The sequence below is a fragment of the Grus americana genome, chromosome 11, assembly GCF_028858705.1.
Source record: "Grus americana isolate bGruAme1 chromosome 11, bGruAme1.mat, whole genome shotgun sequence".
In the NCBI taxonomy this organism is placed as follows: Eukaryota; Metazoa; Chordata; class Aves; order Gruiformes; family Gruidae; genus Grus; species Grus americana.
In genome coordinates this window covers 18972216-18998406 of record NC_072862.1, presented here as the reverse complement: position 1 = coordinate 18998406, position 26191 = coordinate 18972216, and the positions used below count along the sequence as shown (strand labels likewise).

Genomic DNA, 26191 nt, shown 5'->3' with positions numbered 1-26191 from the left:
GGGCATCAAAGATGCTGGTTGAGACTCGGAAGACCTAAAGCCTATTTCCATTTCTGCCCCAATCTGTCAGCTATCCTGGGACAAACCAATGCGCATCCTGGGGCTCCGGCTCCCTTTTCTCCCTTCGTTTGCCTCGCTGGTATCGAATGCAAGCTTCCTGGGTGTTGGCTGCTGGGCAGCATATGCCTGTAACATTAAATGCATCCCAGACTGCAAAATGCTAAATGGTTCTGTAATGGAAATAATAATGAGTACTTTAACTTTCAAGCCCGGTATTTCTAGGACAAATGTCACAACTCATATGACCTAAAGTCCCAGGGCTACCGAGCCTGGGAAGAGTTGTTGTGTATTGGAACTGTGTGCAGGGGAGCAGGCAACTGACCCTACAACTTCTAGTAACAAAGAAAAGTAACATTTTTATCATAAAACCCAAATCACAGGAAATTCTTATTCCTCACCGATGAAAACTCAAGGCTGCTGGAAAACCAATTTGCTGGAAATTTGTGATTTGGTTTCAGTGAGACCCTGTACTGTGATTCCTTATTTTACTGTGATCAGCCTGTGACTCAAACAAGACAACTATATTTTGTTCCTGTAAGCGGTAATTGTAAGGCCACAGTGCAAGGATTGAAACTACTGGTATCAAAATTGATAAGCGTGTGTTAGTTATTCTGCCCCCTGCAAACACCCACCCATCTTGTGGCCACAGCACAGGAATGAAGCTGTGTCCAGATGAGCAGGTACTCACAGATTTTTATTTAAATGATGTTTTGCGAGCCTGACTCAGCTGCTGACACCTCCTCACCACACAGGATGCCTGCACTCTTGCAGCGCCTCTGGTTTTCCCTTTGCATCTGTGCTAATAGGAAAGCATCAGGTAGAAAAGCTTATTTTTCTAGTTACTGTTTTTCAAGATGCTGCCTGGCCTAGATCAGTTCCAAGAACTGAGGCAGTTGAACAAAGAAACTTTTACAGGCTCATCAGCAGCATGAACATCACTACTCTGGCAACTTCCCACGCTGTAGCAAGAATCTGCACAAACCAAAATGAGACCACACGCAACAGAAGGGCTGAGCAGCACATGCAGGGAACCGTCAGCGACAGCACCTTCAGCACCTCTGCAGACACCAGCAGCGGTGGGCAGCCTCCAGCACCGTGCCGTTACACTTCCCCAGAATATGTGCTTGAGTAGAGAAACCTCCCCAGCACTGTTCATCCAAGCAACTAACGAAACCGCAGTGCTTCCATGGTGGTGGCAGAGGGAAGGCAGGAGATAGGGTTGTTCACTCAGTTCCCTCCCAAGAGGCCACACTCTCCGACAGGATTCACACACCACAGCCTCTTCTCTGACTTGCAATACTACAGGTTGCTGACTATGAAGCCTGAAACACGAACAGCAGTAAATTCCTTCAGGGGACAGGATGGGGCAAAGCAGAGACTCATAAGATCCCAATGCTTCAGCCCTTCTTCCTTCACGCTCTGTGCCAGGAAAAAATCAGTCACTTCCACGAACCCTGCACAGGGACAAAAATCATCTCAAAAAGTCATCTCATCACATGCGACTACCAGTGCCAGCTTAGAAAGACTGGATCTGACATCCCAGGTTACCCCAACCCCTTCTCATTCTCTCCTTCTTTGTGTGTACTCTGACAGATGCCTATGCTGGCGTTCAGGGTGGGTTTGTTTTCTTTCCTGGATTAATGCACCGAGGAGCTGAAATCAGGGGCCAGTCCACATCAGAGCTCGACTGAGAAAGTAAAGCCCCCAGGCTGACTAAAACCAACCTGGTGACCTGTGTCAAGTGAGAAGCCTAAGCCAATTTTAGGCACAGAAAGAAAGGAAGGGATTGTCTTTCTCCCCTGAATAAAGAAATCCAAAAACATTGAAAGAGAACAACCTTTGGACTACTTGTATTCAGCTAGCTGCATCCACGGAAGTAGCGATAGAAATGCCTACATCTGCTATGTTCCAGTCACCTTAAGCTGTTTTCTGGATCTCATCAGCTTCAGCACAGCCATCAGATAAATTTGGCACTGCAGCTATGCCTGTGACAGTCACAGCTGTGGAATAACAAGCTTTAGTCAGCCTGAAGAAAGAAGCAGATGAGCCAGTGTATTTCCAGTGACCCAGTAACAGTTTGTGTTTCCAGAGATCTCTCTGCCTGGGGACCCACAGGCATTAACAAACCCTCACGATCCCCATCTGAACCACAGCATCAGTACATCCTATACTACACATAAGGGAAACTGAGGCACCGGAGAACAGTGCTTGGCCCTAATCATGCAGCAAGAAACAGAATCCAAATGACAAGAGTATAAACTACAAACTCCTCCTCCCTATCCGTAACACAAATGCAGACCCTCATATAAGTGATTTCATTTAACTGCCTGGAATTTACCCTTTGGCACCCGTAGTCTTTATATGGCTCTAAAAGCACATTATCAAACACTTTGTGCATCAGTACACAGCCCCATGCTGTAATTACCCTCTGAAGGTATACCTCAACCAGGACAATTTTGGGGGAGTCTGTGGCTGGGAAGTTCTTTGCACTCCAAAAAGCACGTTCCTTTCTGAAGCAGAGTCCGGGGAGGACATGGACACCAGAGCGGTCTGCCTGGCTGAACAGCTGCTCACGCTTCAATTCTGCTAGGCTAGATAAAAAAAATAAAAGGTGGCCCTAGCATAAATCTAGTGAACGTGAGTTACATCAGGGATACATTTGGCTGATGATGTGACTTTGTATTTCAGAGCGGCTTCCAGACACACGGCCCCAGTGGATGAAGAAAGCCTTTGTCCCTTTCTAAAAGAACACATTAAAGGCTTCTCTTGGTGCAGCGAGGGTTAATCCAGGCTAGCAAACAAGATGGATGAAGATCAGCTCATCTTTTCCATTCAAGCAGAGCCTGCTACAGAAAATGCTGGTTTCTCGATGCTCGATGTCTCAGTGACTTCCAGGAACAGTGAGCTAAACTCAGCTGCTCTTCCCAGCACCAGCTGAGGGGGCGGCAGGGGATGGAACACAGCCCTGTTCTTGGAAGGCAGGAAAAAATAAGGCTCTGGCAGAGCTGTGCAAACTCCTCTCTCCCTCCTCCCCTCCCCAAAAGCATCTTTCGGCATCTCTAATTCCTCACGGTACAGCTGGGTTGGTTTCTCCTTTTATCAAATAAACATAAGAGCAATGCAAGAAAACTGCAGGCAATTCTCAAGTGGAGAGAGGTTAAGTTAATCAAATAAATAAATGATAAGCTCATCTCTGTGAGCTCCCACACGCCCCATGATTTTGCTCAGTTTAGTGCACGACCTACTGTACTTCTTAACATTTTCCTGTTAGATAAACACAGGAAGCTATAGAACCATCCAGCTCATGGAAACTATTTTTGGCTGCTTTATCTTCACGCAATATGAATTCCAAGGGATGATTGGATATTTGGACTTCTCCCAGCCTGGCAGACTGTGAAGGGAGCAGACAGTAACCTCATTGCTATTCTTCTGTGGAAACAAACCTTTTAGAGATGACAAGTATCTGGCTTGTAGGTACAGTACTCTGAATGAGATTCAGGGAAATGGAGCAGTCACCAGCTGCGAGGAATGTGAGGGTAGCCTCAAGGCACACAAAAAAGGAAAACAGGAATCAGAATGAGTTTGTTTCACAGTTCCCCACAAGCTGTCCTTGAAATACAAGGCAGCAGCACCAAGCTGTGAACAGAGGGAGAAACCCTGCTGCAAAGTTTGCGGTCAGCAGCGCAGCTGGATGAGAATTTGCACCATCTTTTATACAGACTCGAGTCTGGCCCTGCTGCAAAAAGAAAAGCCAGCCTGTGACATCTGTGTTGGTAGGCCTCAACTGAGCACCCAGCAAACTGGCTCCCTTGTCAGGCGCCTTGGCCAACGGGAATGAATGGGCCACGCAGCGGCTCAGACTAACAACTGGTCACCCCAGGACAGGGCCGTGGCATGCTGCCACAGAGGCGTTGCAGGAGAAGCTGTTCTCTGAGATATACAGTAGCTGTTCAGCAGATAAGATGTCTGTCTCCAGCGCAATCAGTCTCTTACCTATTACAAGTGTTCCATGCACTTAAAATGCTGTAGTTTTCTGTTTGTTCAGTGTTTTTTTCACCTGCTGGACAGAAGAAAAATGCAAATCTGCATGGTTACACAGGACTCTGAAGTTCCCTGCAATGCCAAGGTCATAGACACATGTTTAGAAGACAAGCAGACTTCATCATTATCTTCCATGGATTTCAGGGCTATAAAAAAATACCACCCAGGGAATAGCACAGAAAGCAATGTAGAGTCAGCAGCAAACTACAAGACCAGTTTACAGGTTGCTGAACATTTTCCACTTGCTAATTTCTAGGTTCCCAGACATCAGGTAAGAGATTGCAGCACTCTGCTGTCCCTCCGGGACTTCTAAACTCCACCAGCATGACACACCATTTATCTCTGCTACCTTCAGTTAGAAACAGGAAGCAAAGAGTCGGGCACTAGGCTCATTTTTAGCTGTGTGAAACTGTAATGACCCAGCTACTTGCCTATAAATCAATGCGGATATGCTGATTTACACTCTGTGAGAAATTGGTTCATTAGCTAGAATTAAACAGAGGCCCAAGCCACACCATTTAAATTTGAACAATGCTCTCGAACACCCTGTTCAGTCCAGGAACTGGGATTTGCTTGGTGCCTTCCTATATTTAGCATACAGTAATGCAACTGAAGCAACAAAATTAGACCTGCAAATAGACTGGTTTCTCAGTACTTAATCAAGGGCCTTTTCCTAGAACTGCAGAGGGCTGAAATTAAAAGAAAGGAATGTGTGGTAATCAGCCCCATGGAGGCAGAAGGAAACCACCATGAGTTTAAACTCCAGACACACATTCTGGCAAGCTGAATGTACCCTTGTTTAAATTAAATGTGGCTTCACATTGACCTAGGGCAAGGATTGCATGAAACACTTCAGAGCGTGCAGCCCACGTACAAGCAATTACTGAGCCGATACAACTCTTACAGTCTGGCAATTCACTGGATAATAAAAATGTCCTTGGACCCCTATCCTTAATGGATGAAGGAAATGACATGTCTGAGGTATCTCTGCAATAATGCTAATCTGTTTCTGTCAGCAACTTTGGTGAATGGCAACAGGTATAGAAAGGAACGTTTGAAAGACAAATCCAGTGTACAAACTGCGAAATGCATAAAACAGGCAGCAATCACACTGCAGTAGCATTTAACAACAAAACAGGAAAAGAAGGCATGAGCCCGCAGCACTGCAATCATTCAAATTCATTATTAATAGGTCTTACAAGATAAACTAGAAGACTCCATTTTCCGTCCTTTTCTTTTTAAGTTTCTAATTTTTATTCAGGGGGCTGAATAGGAGAAATAAATAAATAAGATCTTTTCTCTGTTACCAGTTTCATATTATGATTAGGGAAATCCCCTCTTCTCATAACTAACCTAACAACTGCCAGAAGAACAGACAAAGAAAACATTCTGTAAGCAGAAACACAGTCAGACATTTAAGAAGAGTTGGAATGCTTCAGAAACTGTCAAAGGTTGCAGCTGACAGAGAATGAAAGGGAGCTTAATTTTTATGTATTTCTGTAATATCAGCAGCACAAGCCTCACAGTGCCAGTTAGGACATGCAAAGACACGGATGCAGAGCTAAGTCAGAGGAAGGCCTTTTTAAATACATTTCGGAGCTGTATTTTCTAGCTTTGGCAATACCCTTGAAGACGTCAGTTGTACCTCCCCATATCTTCAGCTCTCACTGTGCAACTGCTCTGCAAACAGGCGGAACAGGCTGGCATGCACAGACTATGCCCCTAGAAACATCCTCCAAACAGCTTTTGCCAATGAAGTTTTAGGATTTAATTTACTTCCCACATGTAGAAGCTACTGACTTCTCTTGGCAAATTTTTCCTGCATAACGTGGGATCTCTCCTGGAGCAGGACAGATGAGGTAGAAAGATTAAGCATTCCCCTGCACTGGTTTCATATACTGCATTCCCATCCACTGCTATTGTGGGAGGCAGAAGGCAAGGACAGAGCACGGAAAGCGAGAAAGTAAGAAATAGGATATGGGAACCAGACAACAGTGGCATAAATTTAAATCAGCCATTATGCCTTTGATTCACCCTGAGGCAAGAGAGCTGAGAAGGAAGGGTCCAGTTAGCTCCCCTCCCTGCTGTCACCCTGCAGTGGAAAAGCAGTGCTGGGCTCTAAAGCTGAATCTAAAAATCGCTCACTCGAAGCTCCAGATACTAAGAATTGATTATGTAAAGCTGCTTCAGGGAAAGCATTTTTTGTATGGTGCAGATCTTTTTCAATGCAGGTTACAAAATAGTATAGCATAATTAAGCTTCTATAAATATTAATAATTCCATTTGTAATTCAATTTCTAGTTCCGTTTCTTCCATTCATCTAATAATTAATATTGCTTTCACATCATCATTAAAGATACCAGCTTGACAGTAGGGAACAGAAGATTAGGCTGAGAATCTTATTCAGAGGGAATGGTGACAAATAATATCAGGTGCAAATTGCAAAGTGCGAGTGCAGAAACTGACTGTCCTAACCTCCCAGTTAACCTAACACCACAAAAGCTTCTCTGATATTCACAGATTCTAGCACTTCCTAGAAGAAAACCAAGAATAAATCATTTACTGTTAAATAATGAAACACTCACTGGAGACCTAAGAACATTTGAAAAATACATGTCAAATGCAATTCAGGAAAAGACACTCCAGCATTTTAAGAAAAGCCAAGTTACCTTCCTATCAAGGCACCACTAAGGACACAGAAGCAGAATTACCACCTCTGCCGTTCTGGTGAACCCATTCAAGCTGAGACCACAGAGCTGTAATGGAGGGTAAACGAGAAGCTGTGAGGCAAAGCTGATGGGGAGGTGGGGGACTGTGCAGACATATACACAATAAATATCTTTTATTATACAATTCAAAGCAGAAATCAGCATGCGAACTAATTTTAATGCTTCACCCTTGGCCTTGCCTTCTTTTTCTCCCCAAAGGCACGGCGTTCCTTTGAACAGACTTTTCCTTACCGCTGCATGCTTTGGAGTGAGGAGCTCAAAAGCACTGGCTGGTAAGTGGCACTCAGGCATGTCTTTTCTGTCCCTTTGAAGAGCTTCCTGAGGCAACATCTCACACTTTTATGCTCCAATTTGTTACATAGGAGCCATCCAGGCCTTCTCATCTCAGCCAGGCATTGAGCCCACAGCGGGCAAGCCCCTGTTAGCGCCCCAGAGGAGACACAGCCAGCACATAGAAAGACCTTCTTATAGTTAATCTTATAAATCCTCCTTTTTTGGAGTGGGTGCAAAAGTGGGAAAATTCCCTCAGGTCACCAGCATGCTGCCTACAGAGCATGCGAGCCCTGCAGCTGGACAGTGCCATGGCAAGCACAAAAGCTCAACAGGGAGCATACCATTTCTTTAGCAGGGAGGCTCAACACTCTACAGACTCCATGCTCCCTTCCTAGCCCATCAAAAGAGGAATTACAGTGTCAGCAGGTACACAAAGGGATCATCTACCCCAGGCATGTCCCTAAGCTCACAGAAAAAGGAGGAGCCAGAGAAGTCCTTCACTCTAAACTCCCCACATGATGGTGTTGCTTGACTAATCCAGTTCCTTTTTAGCATTCTGAAACCCCAGCCAAAAATCCAGTGTTCTGCATTTCCCCAGTGTTAAAAATTGCCATCTACAAACCACCTATCTTCTTAGCACCTCCGCTGGGGCTCTTGCCTGCACGTTATCTGAACATGTCCTTTCTAAAATGCTTATTACTAGTCAGCGTTTTATAATACTTTTTTATTGAGGCCTAATAATTTAGAAATTAATTCATTATCCTCCTGTGATTCTAGCATATTATTCTGCTGTCATCCAAACACAGATCAGAAATACTTACTAAATGCTTCTACTTATTTTCATCATCATTAACAATTGCACCATTTCCATTTCAAAGAGGCCTTACACAATTCTTTTTCTGTTTCAAGCAGAATGTTTAAATTCTTTATCAGCTTTGAAGATAGCAGCCAAGGGTAATTTCACATTTTCCTTTTCATTTCCAGTTTTCTGCACTTCATTTCTAATTTATTTTCACTGCACCCCACTCTCCCTCCTCTTCCACATTGCTTTGACTTTTTTGTTACTAATGCTGCCTTCACCACTGAACAACGATCAGCTCTTAGGAAGATGTCTCTTTCCTGAGGGCAGAAACACAGTTTTTTGCCATATAACTCACTGTTCTTAAAGAATACCTAATTCTAATTTTTTTTTCCTATAAAACACTCCCTAAGTTTAACTCAAAAAGGTTTTTTTTTTTTTAACTTTGGGCAAATTGTATGTTACATTATTAGTTTGGAAAGTCACCTTTTTATTTAGATTTATCTTTAATGAGTTCACAGTCATGCAGATACTACCAACTTCCAATCTAGCTCTGAAATCCTCTGCTCCCAGATGTGCTAGGTCTGTCAAAACACTATCAATGATTTCTTGAAGGCCACCCAGCACATAAATCCTTCCACTCTGAAAGGCTGCACCTGCTAATTTGCGTAACCATCATGCCCTTATCTTCCCTGGATGCGGATTCCTGGAGTCCTGTTGCACAACAACCACTGAATCAATGTGGGAGCACGCATCTCCACCCCCACCACCAAGTGAGAACGTTCCTGCTCTCCTTGGCATGCAGAGCATCCTCCCGCTGCTTCTACACCCAAAATGGTGTGAAAGAAAGGGAAGCAAAAATATCATCGCTGGAAAATAGCAGAGAGGACAAAGAGTGAGCGCAAATTCTGCACAGTGCTGCTCATGATGCAGGCTGGCAGCTGGGGAGCGTGACCCCACTGCCACTGGTGGACTCCAACAAGGACAAAAGGAAAGGCAAGGGAAGAGATCATCAGTGAAAGGAGAGAAATATGTTATTGTCTCTCTCTTTTGGGGCAGAAACTTCCTAGGTGGAACCCAGAGGAGAAAAATAAAAATGGAAAAGGGTAAGATTTAATGATAAGCTTTTAACTTCTAGGACCATAGATACATCATGACACCCAACAGGAAATCATTGCTTTCAGCATTCAATTGTTTGGTCAAACTGCTGTACTGTGCAAAGCCAAAGCCAAACCTCCCCGAGTGGCCAGCCTCAACTCTGTGAGGTACCTCCAGCAGGCTGAAGTCAGGCCCATCAGCCTTTCTGCCCAGGAAACTGGGGTTCTCACTAAATCTCACTGTGGGAACACTTCTGGCCCCAACCCAAACAGATACTTGCCTACACCTCTTGCTCCAGACCAGTTCTTTTCAGAGGCACAAGGTATTCTCAGAAATGCTAACATTCCTGGGTCAGAGCATGAAATGATTCTGCAACGTTCTTCAAAGAACTGCATTTTCTGGTCTTGGAGAGGGGTAGTGTTGTGGTTTAACCCGGTCAGCAGCTAAAACAACCACACGGCCTTTCACTCCCTCCCCCCACCTCGGTGGGGATGTGTTTAGTCTTGGATATGGAGAGCAGCCTACTTGCAGGGAGAACAGCCGAGGGCTTCGTGATGACCTTCTAGCTTCCCTAAGTGGTTTCCAAATGGTACACTACACTCACAGGCAATCCAAGCAATAATATAGTATCAAATACAATTGAAAGTTTATCTTTTCAATGCTAGATACATTTGAGTTACAGAAGCAGTACAAAGTCACTAAAGAATTATCTCAGATTAACATACTACACAATCACATTTCTTTTAAAACCTCTTCAGTTCCATCCTATGCTACACAAATGGAGAACTGTCCTGAACTCTGAGTAAACCTGCTACCATCCTGACATGACTGGTTTGTAACAGTTTTTTACTGAAGAACTAAGTGCAGAAATAACCCTATGTTTGGTGACACTGTGGTCTGACTCTAAACTATCAAAACCATGGATGTCTAGGGTAAGACCTTCCTTTGAGATTTTAATTTCCTGCACTAAGTACAGCAGAAGATAAAGCATCCAGTCGTCTCCACAGAAAGTTCACCCAGGTATGTTTTGTGGACACTGTACGCATTCGCTCACTCGCAAAGTACATCCTACAGTATGCATGCCCTGCAATCACTATCCATTAGCTTCCTAGCAGTGCTTCAGTTCAGCTCTTCAAGTTCTTTAGGATGTCATTTAACCTCACAAGTTACTAGAACATCTCCTTTCTCTGGCTTGGTTGCCTACATTATCAAAGATAACCTTAAAAGGAGAAAAAAAGAAAACAGGGAAGAATATTGCACTACTCCACCTTTGGAAGCAAGGATCTACCAAGCATAGTACCTCCTGAGTAGCTTCATGGAGAGTAAATAAGGTGTACTTTACCATAAAACACCCGAGATGTTCACTCTGTGGTATTTTGTGTTCTTTTGAGGAGCCTGCTTTGCAATGCACAGTTCTTCACTCAAACGCTGTCCTTGAGCCTCTTCATCTATGCAGCAGAGGCTGTAAGAGGTCAGAGGTCTGACAGGGATTGTCTGGAAAGATCTGGTCTTACCCTGGGAAAGGAGAGACAGACTTTCCTGCCTTATTTTCTGTAACTCTTTCATGCTTTACTAAATGTAATTGCTTGTCTGTATTTTATGAAGATATTTAAGTTGCCTTCACTGCAATCTTCTTTAAGTCGGTTGAAGACAAGCAAACTCAGAAAGCTGTTATGACCTTCCCATTAGTGCCTATCTGTTGTTTTTATTTCAATTCTGTGCTGGAGTTAGCTCACCTGTATAGACCTAATAAAGCTGTTAAAGAACAATAAAGAACAAAATAGCCCTAGGCAATCAGGAAAGGACAATGTGGCTTGATTTATTTTGAAGATTGTTTCACTCACCACTGTCTTTTCCACCTACAAATGATACTTCACCCAAACTTGCACCATTTTGATACTTCAGCAATTCATTTAATTCATTACTAACACAATGCACTTTACAAGGGATATATTTCTGGCACTCAGTGCTTAGTCTCTCAGTACTGGACTGGCCTCCTAAGTTAATCTTATCCCAAGGGCTCTGTGCAAAACCCACAGAGAAACACCTCTCAACTGGATCTACCTGTTGCAGGGAAAGAAATACTCTTTCAAAGTGAAGAGGTGAAGAGCTCATCTTGATGTGTTTATGAACACATATGCCAGGAGTTCCTACGCTGCAGTACTGGAATCACTGAAGAAGGAACTACCCAGGCCACAGTGCAAACATCTCCATGAGCACAGTTAAAGCTGATGGAGATGAGGTTTGGTAAATGAAAGGGTGCAGTGAAGGTCTTGACCCCGGACAGGGAGGATGGCTCCCTCTGGGAAGGAATATGATAGCTTAATGATCAGAAAAGCATATGATGGGAGGGTGCAAACAGGAAACTAGAGGCACACCTTCCTATATGTGTGAAACAGCACGTTTCCAGCAGCCACTGTCTCACGATCTGCCCTCCGCTCCACTACTGATAATGATGGCTGTTGCTAATACCTATGGTTGCTATTGCTGCAGCAACACAAATCTGGGAACCCCTGGCACAGGTTACAACTACAGGCTGAATTCCTCTTTGATACCACTTAAGCCAATATGAGTTCTGAGAAACTGTTGCCACATGTTCTCTCCATGACGCACTGCTTAACAAGCAGCTCTTATTTTGTGCTGGCTTCAGTTTCAGAGTGATTTCAGTGTATGGTCCCATATTCAGCGCTTTGCAGCAGAGTGACTTGGAGCTGAGTCACTGTGGCAGTATCAGTGACTATGAAGACAGCTATATGTTCTTCTAGCTACATGTGAACAGCACCAGTAGTACCCAGGGCTGTTCCTATCTACTGGAAACATTCACTTGCACAATAAAAACATTGTAAGGAATGCTTATGTTATTTGGGTCTCACATAACCTCTCTTATCTGAAACAAGTCAAGTCTGTCCCAAAACCTTAAAAAAAAACACAACGCCCCTAATCTATGAGACTCTGATGACAGTCTGGGTTTAGTAAGCAACCACCACTTCGGTCAGGTTAGCTGGCTGACACATTAACTGTGATATGTCCTTACTTCCAGTGCTGTCATATGCCTTCACATAAGACGTGAAGGGCTCTTTTCACCAATGGTCAGATTCACCACAAAATCACAAGGCATCTCCCCTTCCCTTCCGCTCACCAGCCATGGCTTAGTTATAGGCCACAGAGGTCTCCAGGAATGAAATGCTAATAACTAATAACTAACAAACAGTAATAAAACTAGTAACTTTCCTCTTTGAGGAAACCAAAGAGTTTTTGTCCATCTTTCTGGAGCCTGCCTTGTTCTCTTCTGACTAACTGGGTCTGATGAACTTTGAGATGTCCTCCACAGTCTCTTACTTACTCAAGCTTTCAGGAAGGAGCAGTCAGGAAAGAAAAAGCCATTTATGAGAAAAGATGGGTTTTGTGGGAGCTTATTGAGCTGCAGTACGTAGCCTTTAGGGTATGTGACTATTTACTTCTGCTCTAAATGTACTTCTAGCTTTCAGCAATGACAGCTACAGTCCTTTTTTCATTTAAAATTACTCAATGTTAACTGAAATAAGTTTTAACTTGAAATGCTAACTGGCTTCCAAGAGGAGGAAGATTCTTTAAGCAGAAGAGAAGTCAGGCTAAAGCCAAAAGGCCCGTTGCTTCGGCTTTGTCACACATCAATCTTTCCAGTTCACATGGAGCTCTACAGTCTTGAGAGCTGCAGCTACTTCTAAAAGTTCTTCTCATGAACCTTTGTTCATGGGATATTTACATCACCATTTATCAGATCCCTAATGGTATTACAGCTTAAATATATAAACTCTATTCTCAAATGAATGTTATGCTTTTATTTTTTACCTATTCATCTACACACAGAATTTGTTAAAAAGTAAGAGCTTTTTAAGAAATTGGGAGAGGAAACAGATTTATTAAATGTAAATTGACTTTTTCTTTCCCCAGCCAAAAAAATCCCAGCCAATGACATATAAGTGCTCTTAATTAATTTTTTTAAACAATTAGCCTTTGGTAGGATCAGGTTTTACCACTTGCTGATAACTCCCGGCTCCTCAGCCAACTGAACAACAACAACTGCTGTTCAACTGATATCATAATATAGCACCAGCGTCTTGTGGGTTTTGTGATGCTTTGCTATTGCCTCGAGTTCTCCTGTGCACAGAAATAATGCTTTGGAAGGAATGTCTGTGTTTTATCCACATCCCTCTACTTCATTGTCATATCAACAGGAAAAAAACTCTGAGGGAAGCGCGTTCACTGAATCAATTATAAAAAGCACAGACCAAAGCAAGAAACAACAGCCAAAGACAACTCCTCTGGCACACAGCATAAGGGGACAGGAAAGCCTTGCGCATCCCCCTCCTCTTTCCTTCCATGCCATTCCCTTATTTTCAAGGCACTCCTAAGGAGTCCCCTTCCAGCAAGTGGCAACTCAGAGGGCAGCGTGTAGGGCAGGAGCTGCGCACCCACCATACATCACATTAGAAATACTCTCAGCAATTTCCACCTGCCAGAGCTTGCCCAAGGCACTGTGTTTCATTTGGTTAGTACCCCAAGGTATCTCAGGCCTGCTGGGCCCACCAGACTAGAAAAGGCGTAAGAGTGTCATTCTCTTCCCCCCAGCGCTGCAGGTTTTACACCATTACCACAGGGCACAAACACATGACACGTAACAATCTTAAAGCAGTGCCTTACCTGGAGTGAAGTTCACAGCTGACAGAGGATTCTGCCCAGACTTCTGCACCACTTTGGCTCCATTCACACCATTGAAACTGGTTTAAAGAAAGCAAAAAATAGGTAATCTCACTCTTTGGGAATATCCTCTTCCAGGAAAAACTGATTCACTAAATGAGACATCTAGACTTTTTTTTTTTTTAAAAACTAATTCAGCACAAGACTAGCCCTTGCTGCCTACATTGACCCAACTAAATGCGGAAACCTAATTGAAATTCTTAGAACAGGAGCTTCTTTGAGGGCTAACAGTGACAGCAAGATACAGTCCACCTGGATCTGACTTACAGTCATTTTTCAGTGCCCAGATTGCTCTGCTGGAGGATCCAGCATTTCTCAGGTTAGTAGACTTATCATAGAATCATAGAATGGTTTGAGTTGGAAGGGACAAAGATCATCTAGTTCCACCCCCCCTGCCATGCGCAGGAACACCTTCCACTAGACCAGGTTGCCCAAAGCCTCATCCTGGCTTATATTCCATGACTCTATCATATTTCTTCTGCTGTCTTTTCAAAGATCAGGGGAAAAGGGCTTGATCTACTTGTCCTGTTAATCAAAAAAACCTTTTTAACCCTCTTTCTGCTCCTTTCTCCATGGCAGCTGAGCCCATTCTCAGCAGCTCCTTGTTCACTGACTGCTTCTGTGTTTCATAGAGCACGTAAGCCCCCCGACACAGAGGTAGGGAGGACTTACATTGTAACTTGCTGTATGATATGGACAATGGCTACTGCTCCATTTTGAAATCCAGCACACTCTTTTCTTGCTTCTTCCTCAAAGTGGAAAGAATGAACACTTGTTCCTGGGTCAGGCAGCAGCTCCTGACCTTGCAGGAACTCAATGAGAACCAGGAACTGTTGCCACCCCAAACGTGAGAACCTGCTGATGTGCCGTGAAGGAGTTTCAAAGCTTCTGGAACCTTACCTCCAACTTTCCCTTCTTTCTGTCCCTGCTGGGCCAGATTCAATCCTAAGAGGATAAACTGTACTTGGCAAGTTCCCAAGCAGAGCGAAGACTGGACTCCTCCTGCTCAGAGCTGTGGTCCCTGCTCACTGGCACACCGAGACAAACCGTGCGGTTCATGGGCAGGTACAGTCAGTACCTTCTGCACTGTGGTGTCACTGAATGCTGTGCATTTATGGCCACTACAAAGGCTTTTGTGCGTGACACAGGTTTTTGAGTCAGCAGAGGGTCTCTGCTGTTGTGGAGGATGATCGGCCTCAAAAAAGATGTGAGAAGTTTTCCCCATTTTTATGAGAGTTTTCTAAGCCTCGCTGTGCAGGACTGCTCAGGCGCTTTGCCTTTCCTTGTTTCCCTGTTCAATCCACACCCTGCAAACGTGACTCTAATGCTCAAACGGAGCCGCAGTTTAAGTACAGATGCCTCTAGTGAGAAAATAACAGGGAGAGCAGGTGCTGACACATATGGAAGAGGAAAGACAGGAGGGGCGCAGGCCACAGTTGGATGACTCGCTGAGGAAGAGTTTCACTACTGAACATACACAGAACACCACTGAATATATACAGCAGCCTGTAGCACAAAGAGGCACTTTCTTTGGCAAGAAATGTGATGTAAAGTTCTCCTGGTTTTACATCTCAGTGCATCTTTCGAGTAACAAAATGCAAAGCCTAAGTCCCAGCACTGCTCACTTACAGAGCACAAGATTGAGCCTGCCTGTGCTTTTGGGGCCACAGTATTTAATCTGAATTAAAACAAAAAATAAGCAGCTCAGAGGTCCTCATTTTATCACAGATGTCTGAGGTATTATTTGAAACCTGGGACTACCCTTCTAAACAAAACATTCTCATCTGTTAAAGCCCAGCAACACTGTTCAAGGAAAAAAAAAAAAGGCAGTTTATATTGTCATTCCACTGCTACAGAAGTGAAATTGGTAACTTTGTCATACAACCCTGATAAGCGTTTATCTTCTCCTACAGATACTTGTCCTTTCCTAAAGCTTTCGGTATAGCCTATTTTCATGCTCCGCTGTAAACCAGATCACTGTGTACCTTGCACAATTTTTGTTATACAAAACTGTACTGAGCATATTATTATTTTTACACGCTATCCCTTCTCTTCTGTATCTCTTATAAGATCAGAAAGAACAATGAGTTGATCTCAGCTATCAAATAAACATAAATGCCTGCTGCAAGTCTGAACCAGGCTGAGGTACAGATATTACGTACAGATAAGCAGAGCTCCGAGTGATCTAAGCTGCAATAACCATCTTACAGTTCAGTGTAATGCATTATGAGCGGTTCGAACCACAAATTAGCAATTTAAACTAATTCAAGTAAAAAAAAATTAATCAGAACTTTACCTTAAAGAATAGCCTTTTAAATCAAATGTTTTCAATTCTGTGAAAAATAATTTTCTCTCCCAGCTTTTTAAAGGACTATGGTTATTTTTCCATTTCTTGTGCAGATTTACATAATACCTTTTATTTTTTACATATATTAAACCCCAAACATTTCAGTTTTCAAAGATTATCAGGGTTGGTCTGACTGTCCTTTCTGAAGCAAGAAGTGAGAACTATATTTAAGCCTCATCTTTTACGCGCATAAGTAAGGCTGGATTTGTTTCCTTTTAATACACACGGAACAGTGAGACAAAACAAAAATAACCTTGTGCTGATATAGCTATTTTGGGAAAGCAATGCTTTCACCTATGCTTCATCTAATAGAGAGGGCAACACTAAGAAAGGAAATATATTCACTTTTCAACAAACTCTACAGTTAACTGCAACACTGAAAATTCATATTAAGTACAATTCTCCACTTCCTTCCTTGCATGGGAACAAACAGTGCTAGCATTTGGAATAAATCAACACAAAGTTAATATAGTGCCAAAGTTAATACAGCCAGTTAATACATCACTATCGTACTGACCAGAACTGATCAATTTGCTTCATCCTCATATCACAATGCCTCTCTACTACTCTGTCAGTGAGGAAAGGAGGTCAAACAGATGAAAAATTAATTCATACCTACTTTGAGACACCTTTACTCTGCCAGAGAGACATGAAGAAGCACCACTGCAAACCAGAGCCATGCTGAAGCTGTTCCATGTGCTCTCAGCAGGGGACATACTCCTGATTTACACCTAGTGGCTGCCTGGTTCTGAGTGACACCTGTATGAAGGGCACGCATTTAGCAGCCCTCACCGGCCAGGTAAAAAGGCTGTTTGTTTATCACAGGTGTTCCCCAGTTACCAATCCAGTCACTTAAATGCTTCACAGAGGTCATCCATTCCCAACACAGACCAAGCTCCGCACAGAGTGGTGGCAGAACCCAACAGACACAGCTCAAGAACCAAAATATTTTCTAATAACTTGGTCACTGTTGTTACTTCAAAGAGAATGAAAAAAATATCTCAAACTATTCGATGCTCCTCAACCTATGCCACAATATGTTACATCATAAATACAGCTCTTGGATATCCTTCTGCTAAAGTCACTGAAAAGCTCATGAGCTTGATGTGAGCTGTTGACTTCAAATCTTCAAATAAGATGTCTGCCAGCAGAGACAGGAGTTTGGAGACAAGCATCCACATGAGCTGGTATGATCAGAGCAAGTGATCCTCCAAACCCTCTTGGCAGAGATTTTATCAGAGCTGGGCAGGCAACAGGCAGGTCATGAGTCACTTGGCATGAGTCATGCTACCATTAATCCCTCCCAGCAGTATTAGGATTTGAGGTGGAAAATTACAGGTGTGTTGTAGACCAAGGCTGTGTAACTGGTCAGGCTGCATGGTTGTATTTCAGATATTTCCAACAGGTGTCAATGTGAATGGCTCAAGCATGATGAAGGTGTAAGCACTTCAGAAAAGCAGTTACAATGAGAAGCACTACACCTTCATAGTAATAGGTTAGAAGAGAAGCACCTCACACAAATATCACTGTGATATGCCATGATATTTGCAGCTAAGCGTAAGTTTTACTGGATGATGTCCTGTCTATATATGATATCCCTTACCCTCACCCAGTGAACTGAAAGGTAAATGCCTCATGACCTGCAGGGGCTGTTTAGCATTGCTCCTCCTGGTCAACAGCAGCACAGAAGAGACCGCAAGACAGAACACCGAGGCCAGTGTAGTTCCTGATTTGTAAAGGTTTTTCTCAGAGCATTACATCACATTAGTTCACTTCCTCAAGCGGATTTCCTCTCCAGAGTCTGGCACTACTGGCTTGAACACAGACTTCAGCATCACACAAACATCCCTTCCTCCTCTTCCCTGACTGTGCAGCTACATTTAAATCTAACCATCAGCAGCAGACAGCACAGGATGCAGACTCCCTTGCATTCAGATGTTAAAAAGAAGTGTTATCCATAATCCTAGATAGAGAAGTGGACATTAAAAACTACACCCGCCTCAGTAGCTGGACCATACTTCTCAGCTAGGCACTGAGCTCTGTATTACAAAGACTGTAGAAGACCACACCTAGCCAGGAAAAGAGAACAACAGGGGTAATCCCCACTGCCTGCAGCCTTCTTCCTCATTTTATTAATCCATCTTCTATTGCCATCTGCTCTGTTGCATCCTCACAATAAGACTGCAAGCAGTGATTGAACTGAGCATGGGAGGCCCTCCACATCCAAAACAACCAAGATTTGCCTCCTCAGATATTTCTAGACAAAGTGGTACAAAATACGATGCCGTGGCACTGGTTGTAATTGTCATCATTCAAGAACAGGCTCACATCACTTGAATCTGAACCAAGCCATGGGGATGTGCCGAGTTCCATCCTGCCACGCTCCGTGTCTGCCATATGGAAAGGTATTTATAAATCCCGGGTAGCCGGCTTGTCTTTCAGCGAAGGCGGCAAGGTCCAGTCCATCAGGTGTTGGAATTCTGCAAAGCCTAATGCCTTATGGATGATGGCAGAGCTCGTTTTAGTTCTGAACCTTTTCATTCATGGCAGCAAGAAACCATCTCAGCATGAGTGAACATGCTGCACCAGCTGCCAGGCTAATTGTGGAGACAGGAACTGGTGGTAGGACGACAGGACAGAAGATGGGGTGTCTTTTATAGCAGAGTTGCACTAACGTCCTAAGTGAGCCACAAGTGGGGAATGTTAACTTCTAGGATAAAGACTTTTCATTATTCAGTGCAGGGGTTTTATCCTTTTAATGTAAAAATTTTGACAATCATGAATAGGAGCATTCAGATTGCAGGGAAACTGTGGCTGGGTTTTTCAATGTCTTGTGCAACACACTCCAAACTCAACCAGTTTCTTCAATCTGAATTTATGAACACACTCTTTGGGATTCATGCACTCCACCCTTCATTACTTATTATCAGACTTAAGCTAATGCAACAAGAGCTGAATGGGTTCAAGAAGAACTTCTTTGCAATGACACTCACCACTGGCACAAGTAAGTGGAAAGACTGAAACTCAGCTTGAGGGAGGCGCTGAGCACGTCATTCTGCCAGGATAAGCAGGGCTGCATTTCTGTGTGGAATCAGGAGCCCCTGATTAGAAAAAATGCCTTGAAATTTCTTTCGACCCATCTCCACTAACTAGCGAATACCATTCAACTTTCTTTTCTTATTGGAGAAGACAGCTTGGGTTGCTCCATGGATGTCTGCTTTTCCATCCAACTGAGGGTGGGGTTTGACACCCACTGTTTGCTTCCACAAGCTCTCAAGTCTGTAGGGCAGCCCTTGTGGTTGTGTAAACTGGGCTAAGTATGATTTTGTGGCCAACACATACAGGCAGTAGACAGGAGATGTGGCAGTAACACAGGGTAAAAAGACACAGCAAACATTTTCCAAACATTTCCATTATTCTGAGGGCACTGCCATTCCGGAATGTTCATAGCTGTGACACACTCTCAATATGATTTATAGGAATACGCAAACTCTTGAGGACCTACTGTTCTAAGCTCAAACACCTTGCAAAAATAAAAGTTTCAAAACTGAGCATGCATTCAGGGCAAAACTCGCAAGTTTACTATTACTAATTTTTCAGAATTCTTTCAGTCCTCTTTTACATCCACTGCTCTGGTTTGGAGTAAGCAGTAACAAAAAGGGAAGGCAAATGAGATTTGAGCCCTTTGTTTCTGTTATTGCTGTTTTATTGGAACTAATATAATAAAAAATAGCTCCTCAATGTGCAAAAGTTTCTTACATTAACTAATGGAGTGTGTTGGGTTAGCGTGGCAGGGTTTTGGTGGCGGGGGGGCTACAGGGGTGGCTTCTGTGAGAAGCTGCTAGAAGCTCCCCCTGTGTCTGACAGAGCCAATGCCAGCCGGCTCCAAGACGGACCCACCGCTGGCCAAGGCCAAGCCAATCAGCGCCTCTGTGATAACATATTTAAGAAGAAGAAAAACACTTAGAGAGAGAGCTTTTGCAGCTGGAGAGAGGAGTGAGAAGATGTGAGAAACTCTGCAGACACCAAGGTCAGTGCAGATGGAGGGGGAGGAGGAGCTCCAGGCGCCGGAGCAGAGATCCCCCTGCAGCCCCTGGTGAAGGCCATGGTGAAGCAGGCTGTCCCCCTGCAGCCCATGGAGGAAGGATGAGGGGGTGTAGAGATTCCACCTGCAGCCCGTGGAGGACCCCACGCCGGAGCAGGTGGAGGCACCTGAAGGAGGCTGCGGCCCGTGGGAAGCCCACGCTGGAGCAAGTTCCTGGCAGGACCGGTGGACCCGTGAAGAGGGGAGCCCACGCCAGGGCAGGTTTGCTGGCAGGACTTGTGACCCCGTGGGGGACCCCACGCTGGAGCAGTTTGCTCCTGAAGGTCTGCACCCCGTGAGAGGGACTCCATGCTGGAGCAGGGGAACGATGAGAGGAGTCCTCCCCCTGAGGATGAAGAAGCGGCAGAAACACCGTGAGATGAACTGACCGTAACCCCCACTCCCCGTCCCCCTGTGCCGCTGAGGGGGGGAAGGTTGAAGCTGGGGGTGAAGTTGAGCCCGGGAAGATGGGAGGGGTGGGGGGAAGTGTTTTAAGAGTTGATTTTATTTTCTCATTCCTCTACTCTGTTTTGCCTAGTGATAAATTAGATGAATTCCCTCTCTAAGTTTGGTCTGTTTTGCTCGTGACGATAATTAGTGAGTGATCTCTCCCTGTCCTTACCTCGACCCACAAGCGTTTCGTTATGCCTTTTCTCCCCTGTTTAGTGAATGAGGGGAGTGAGAGAGCGGCTCTGGTGGGCACCTGGCCTCCAGCCAGGGTCAACCCACCACATGGAGTTACAAAGAAAAGGAATTAAAGCAGTACAACACTTACCAAGCATCTTAGTTGGTTTCATTTAAGCTGTGAGGGAAAGAAGAGAAAGAATGGAGTGGCAGAGGAAGAAAGGAAAACAAATGGAAAGAAATACAGACATTCGTTTTGACTATCCCCTATACAGACTATCCCCATGTTAAACTGACAGAAAGTACAAAAGAATTTGTAGAAGATCTCAGAAGGAGATAGATTCATCTTAGTTACAGTTTCTTGAGGCTTTCAAGTTCTTAGTAATCAGCATTTGTTGTATTCACCTCTTCTTTTTGCCAGGACAGAAGACTGAGCATGAACTGTGAGCAAGAACTCAGCATGCAGGTAGGCTTCTTCCAAATTCCTCTATGTTGCTCAGGCAAGCATTCCAAGACAGCTTGGGACAGAGGTATTCCTGTCATATCTGAACAGGCATTGTTTGGACAACTGAGGACAAAACTTTTGTCTCCAGAATAATAAGTTTCTAACTCCATTTTTCAGACATTGCAAAAAAAGAAAAGTGAAAGAAAATCCCTTTTTCCTGCAGACGATCTAGGTCTCACAGAACTCAACCCCAGCTTTTAACTTCTGGAAACCAGACAGAAATTCAGACTTACCACAATGGTATCTGGGATATTTAACACCCAAAATATTCAGAAGAGTAAGATAATGCTGTAGGAATTATTCCATTAACAAATCCAGATCATTTAAATTTGATAACCTTCAGCTGATTAAAGTCTTTGCTTATTGTGACAGTCTACAAGTAACTTTTTCTTACCATCAATTTTTTTTTTTGGTAATGTTGAAAGACTCTGCTGGGAAGAGTATGGGTAAGATTGCACTCATTTCCAGACAGGATATGTTAGAATACAGTTTTGAGCAACTTTTTGTCTTCATTTCTAGTAGGTAAGACCAGGATTCAATCTTGTCTTTCTTTCTCCGCATTTGACTTGGCAGGTCAACATCTCCCAAAGTCAATAGCAACTGCGGGTCATACGTCCCTGAGGCCTGGCTTTAATCACACCATTTCTGTGCACCAAAAGAAGAATATAAAAACAAGGTACCAAATCGGCATGTGCACAGGACAGTTAACTTCATCGTAAGTGAACCAAATGGTCCAAAGACACTGAAAAGGAGTAAGCTAAGAGCTCAAGCCTCTGTGTAAGGACTAGCTGTCAAGCCGGGCTGCAGAGGAGGACTAGGCTTGTTGACATTGCCAACTATTAGACCACATTGGTGTCAGTCCTTCATGATTTCCCCTCTCCCTACCAAAATTATCTGCTGGTTCCATGATCACTTGAAAATGCAAGGACAGAATGCTTTAATGAGCTGGAGGCAAGAGAGGCTGGCCACTTCTGAAAGACCTATGACTTCTCATACGACTGGGTAAAAGCCTCCTCTGGGAAATGCCATTTTTATACTCACTTTATCCCTCCAATGCATTGATTCCATCAATTAATGGCAGCTTTCCAATGCTCTGCTTAGTTTTACTGTTAAGTCAGGATTATGCTGGGGGACAAATAAGTAAAGTCTATCAGTAAGAGAAAAATGCTGCAAAGAAAACCAAACTCGGCAGAGCTGCACTATGGATGTTGTGGCAAAATTCAAGGAAGCAGCAGATTTTTTTTCTTCAGATGGGCAACAATGTTCCTCCAGCTTTCTCTCATATATCTCTGATGCTCTCCAGGTCTACAGCCAGAAGGAATGAGAAATAAACTCTCTCTTTGCCCTGAATACTCATGTCTGATTAAGACATGAAAAAAGATACTTGCTCTGCCTGCCTTACTATCCCTTTCATTCCTCATGTTTCTGTCCAGATGCATCTTCTATTTATTGCTTGCTTCTTGCATTCTTTATCCCAATTGCAAAGAATTGCCATTTCTGGGAATCCCTTTCTGTGTACCACCATTAAGGGCTGAAGTTCTTGTTTTGGTTGGTTGATTTTTTGCTTATCTATTTGCATTTTCCTCTCATTTTCTAGCCTGAAAAGTTCAGCTTGTCCCATAGGTGAGCGTTCCTCAGTTCTGACCCAGGATAACACTGTCATTTTCAAAACACTTTCAAGAAATTACTTCATTTTCTCTTAATCCAAAAATTTACCAACACCATTTCAATCTTGTTGCAAACCAACAAGCTGGTTTGCAAAAAGATCCTAGAACCTCCTCTGACAAAGGCAGCTCTGCTAAACTTTGCTAACCCTCCTACAATTTCATGCCAAAGAGCTCTCTTGGGAAGCATCCAGCAAAATTAGAGGCATTCTCAAAGTATGTCCTAAAACATATGCTAATCTTTTATGAACTAGGAATTAGGGACACAGAGACAAAGCTATCCTACTACAGCCACAATGTAGGTCTGTGCCAGAACGGAGCAGAAAATGGCAGCAACTGGGAAGTGGAGAGAGAACATTTACCACAGAGCTCTGCTGTGCATGTTTTGGTTCTAAAAGATGCTGTGAAAAGGCTCTAAACTTAGTCAATTTGGTGAAGCATCTGTTCCTAAACACCAGATACAGCCAAAGCTGGATAACTGCACAGCTCAGCTACCCTGAAACTCCCCATCTCCTGCAGCTGCTTTGTAACTTGGCTATCGATTCTTAATTACGGCTGCTGACTGCTGCTTCCACCTTCTACTGCAACTTGCTGTCCTGCCTAGACTACTGGGTCAGGTTGTCTATAGCACCAACACACATAAAATGAAATGAGACTGTCAGAGATTTTATTTATTCTCCCTTTGCTACTGCAGGCTCCTCAGGCTTCTTTACAAAGCTCCTTTGGTTTTCACTTCTCCCTTTGAGACACTCCTCCAGAATCTCACTCCTCTAGCGGTTGAAAATCTAATTTCCAGGCTAAGTTTATTAATAGCAAATTTGTACCAATTTGTCCTTGTGCCTGCATTGATTTTTATTATAAAGACTTTTTCTTCCCTTCCAGTATTCACTTTGCAATGAAGTGTTTACAGAGACATCACATTTATCTCCCAGTCTTTGCTTTGCTAGGCAAAACAAACTCATCTCTCTTAGTTTTCTCTCATCTGCTAAGCTTTCTGTCCCTTACTCATCCTCCTAGCCCTGCTCTGCACCTGCTCCTGCGCGAGTACATTTTTCTGACAGAACTGTACACAGTGTTCTTGGCACGCACTTGCATCTTGGTTTTAAACCTCCCTGTTTGTAGCAGGACTGTCTCCTTGAAACTATCCTACAACCATATCAGCTCCGACACTTCTTCACCATATGTTCCTACTGCTATCAAAGTTCCTCTGCTGCCACCAGCAGCCTCCTCAGCACTCAGCTCATTCCCTTTACTCCCACCTGCCAGCACCTCGCACACATCATTCCCACGCTGCCTGAGGAGCACTCGGCTCAAAGCTGGTGCCAGCACTCAGTCCCACGCTCCCTAGGGCGCTCACACACACACTGCAGCTACCAGTCGTGCTACCCTGCTCCCCGACTTCAAAACAAGCAAACCCCCACAGAAGACTCCCCTGATCCTATGTCTCCTGGGCCTCCTTCCCTTGTTGGTGGACTCTTCTGAACACCCCTGACTCTCTGGCTTTCAACCCTGGATCTTCTGTGGCTCAGTCAGTGGTGACAGAAGGACACAGCCTCCCTTAGGCCCTCAAATTTAATACCTCTGCCCTACTCAGAAGTACACTGCCCTTCCCTAAGACTCTAGAAGCTCCAAAATGCAGCCAAACAACCTGTTCAGAACGTACAGATGCATACACTGAACCTTCCCTGCTGCCAGGAAAAACGGGAACATCCTTTTCTTAACATGGGCCAACTCTCCTCAGGCTTCCCTGCTAATGAAACACCAGTTCCCTGCTCACGGGCAAAATTCCTACTAACTTCATTACACTGGGGTTTGCCTGTAGCTTCCAGTGTCGCACACGTAGCTATGACGTTTCTCAGACTGCAGCCTTTCAAAGATCTGCTTTCAGTATAAACCCAGACAGGGCAAAAATGACATAGAAAATACCATTTAAGAACAAGCAAAGGCTTTTTTATACTTGCATAAAGAATCAATTTGGACGTAGCTAAACCCAGATCTTAGCCTAGGGAATAAAGAATTCTTCCGTTTTCCAACCCTTAATCTAATTCTGTGAATTGGGGTAAGTGGGGACATCTGTTGTCTTGTGGAAATAAAATTCAGAGGAGCACACCCATGGGAACATGTCCAGTGCTATTTCAGTGGCATGGTGCCAGAAACTGCCCTCATACCCTGTCTTCACTCATGCACTGCTCCCAGATCCTTGCAGTAATAATGGCCTTAAGGTCACACAGCATAAACCAGTTCACAAAATCTATTTGTTCTACAGAAACTCAAAAACTGTCACTCATCATCTTATTGCTGCATTTGCAACAAAGTTGTCAGCATCTTTATTTCTGGCTTCTGGAAAGCTTAGTCCTCCCTGGTAGGTAAGAGTTTCCTTCACTGATACTATTAAGAAAGTTTTTAAACCAGGGGAGTGGGGTGAACATGGCAGCGATGTTCTGCTAAGGGCAGACCAGTTTCGGCACCACACAGCTGATGCATGCTTCTTTGCTGGGATACTTTAGATCTTAAAACTACTGATGCCTGGATTGTGTACCAAGTCCAACGAAAACATCCTACTTACAAACCCCACTGCCACTGCAGTCCTGCTCTTCCACTGTGGATGCTATTCCCAAATTGAGCATGTTTACTTAAAACAAACAAGCAATCTGTTTCTACAGTATCAGTTTGTTTTCACTACATGGTGTAATAGCTGCATGGATTTAATACTGATAAACTCTTCACCCGTGCTCTGAGCCACACTGGAACTTGGTTCCCCAAACTTCCCACCAGTGTCTGCAGTGACGACCGCTGAAAGGCACCACAGAAACACCTTCCTCCACAAGAGCAGCAAAGACCCACCCACTAGTCATCCAATCTCAATGCAAAGCACGACAGGAAAGAAAACTTTGGCTCTATTAATTCTGCAGCCTCCCAGTCATGCATATTATCTTCCCTGCACAGGCCATCCTGGGGTTTTTTGGAATACGTTTGTGTTGCTTGTTTGGGCAGCACGTTGGAAAAGAGAAACAGGCATGATAACACTCACCATTTCCTCCACGTGCGGGGAGGCCTCCATTGAAGAGGCTAAAGAGTGAGAGCACGTTGATCTTTCCCCATGCGAGGGGCAGGAAAGACAGCAGCTGTTTGAACAGCGTGCTCCTGCCTCAGGATAAGGAGAATTATTTCACACCTGACATGCTGCATTACGAGCACTACAAAAGTAGCACAGGAGCCAGAGAAGG

The 26191-nt window shown here is 44.0% G+C and overlaps 1 protein-coding gene across 7 annotated transcripts in view; it reads right to left on the bottom strand.

Annotated features, from left to right (window-relative positions):
* The window catches only part of MAPKAPK3 (MAPK activated protein kinase 3), a 125420-nt gene that overhangs the window by 98540 nt on the left and 689 nt on the right, over nucleotides 1-26191 (bottom strand). The window contains exons 1-4 of one of the 7 annotated variants that reach the window (XM_054837643.1): nucleotides 17691-17738; nucleotides 13684-13760; nucleotides 10343-10515; nucleotides 4054-4120 (exon numbers count right to left, since the gene is read on the bottom strand). The gene's annotated coding sequence lies outside the window, so the exon portion shown is untranslated. Of the gene's footprint in view, nucleotides 1-4053; nucleotides 4121-6770; nucleotides 6852-10342; nucleotides 10516-13683; nucleotides 13761-16702; nucleotides 17302-17690; nucleotides 17739-26191 lie in introns of those variants that run through there. The other 6 variants (XM_054837641.1, XM_054837642.1, XM_054837650.1 and 3 more) reach the window with 6 other exon arrangements.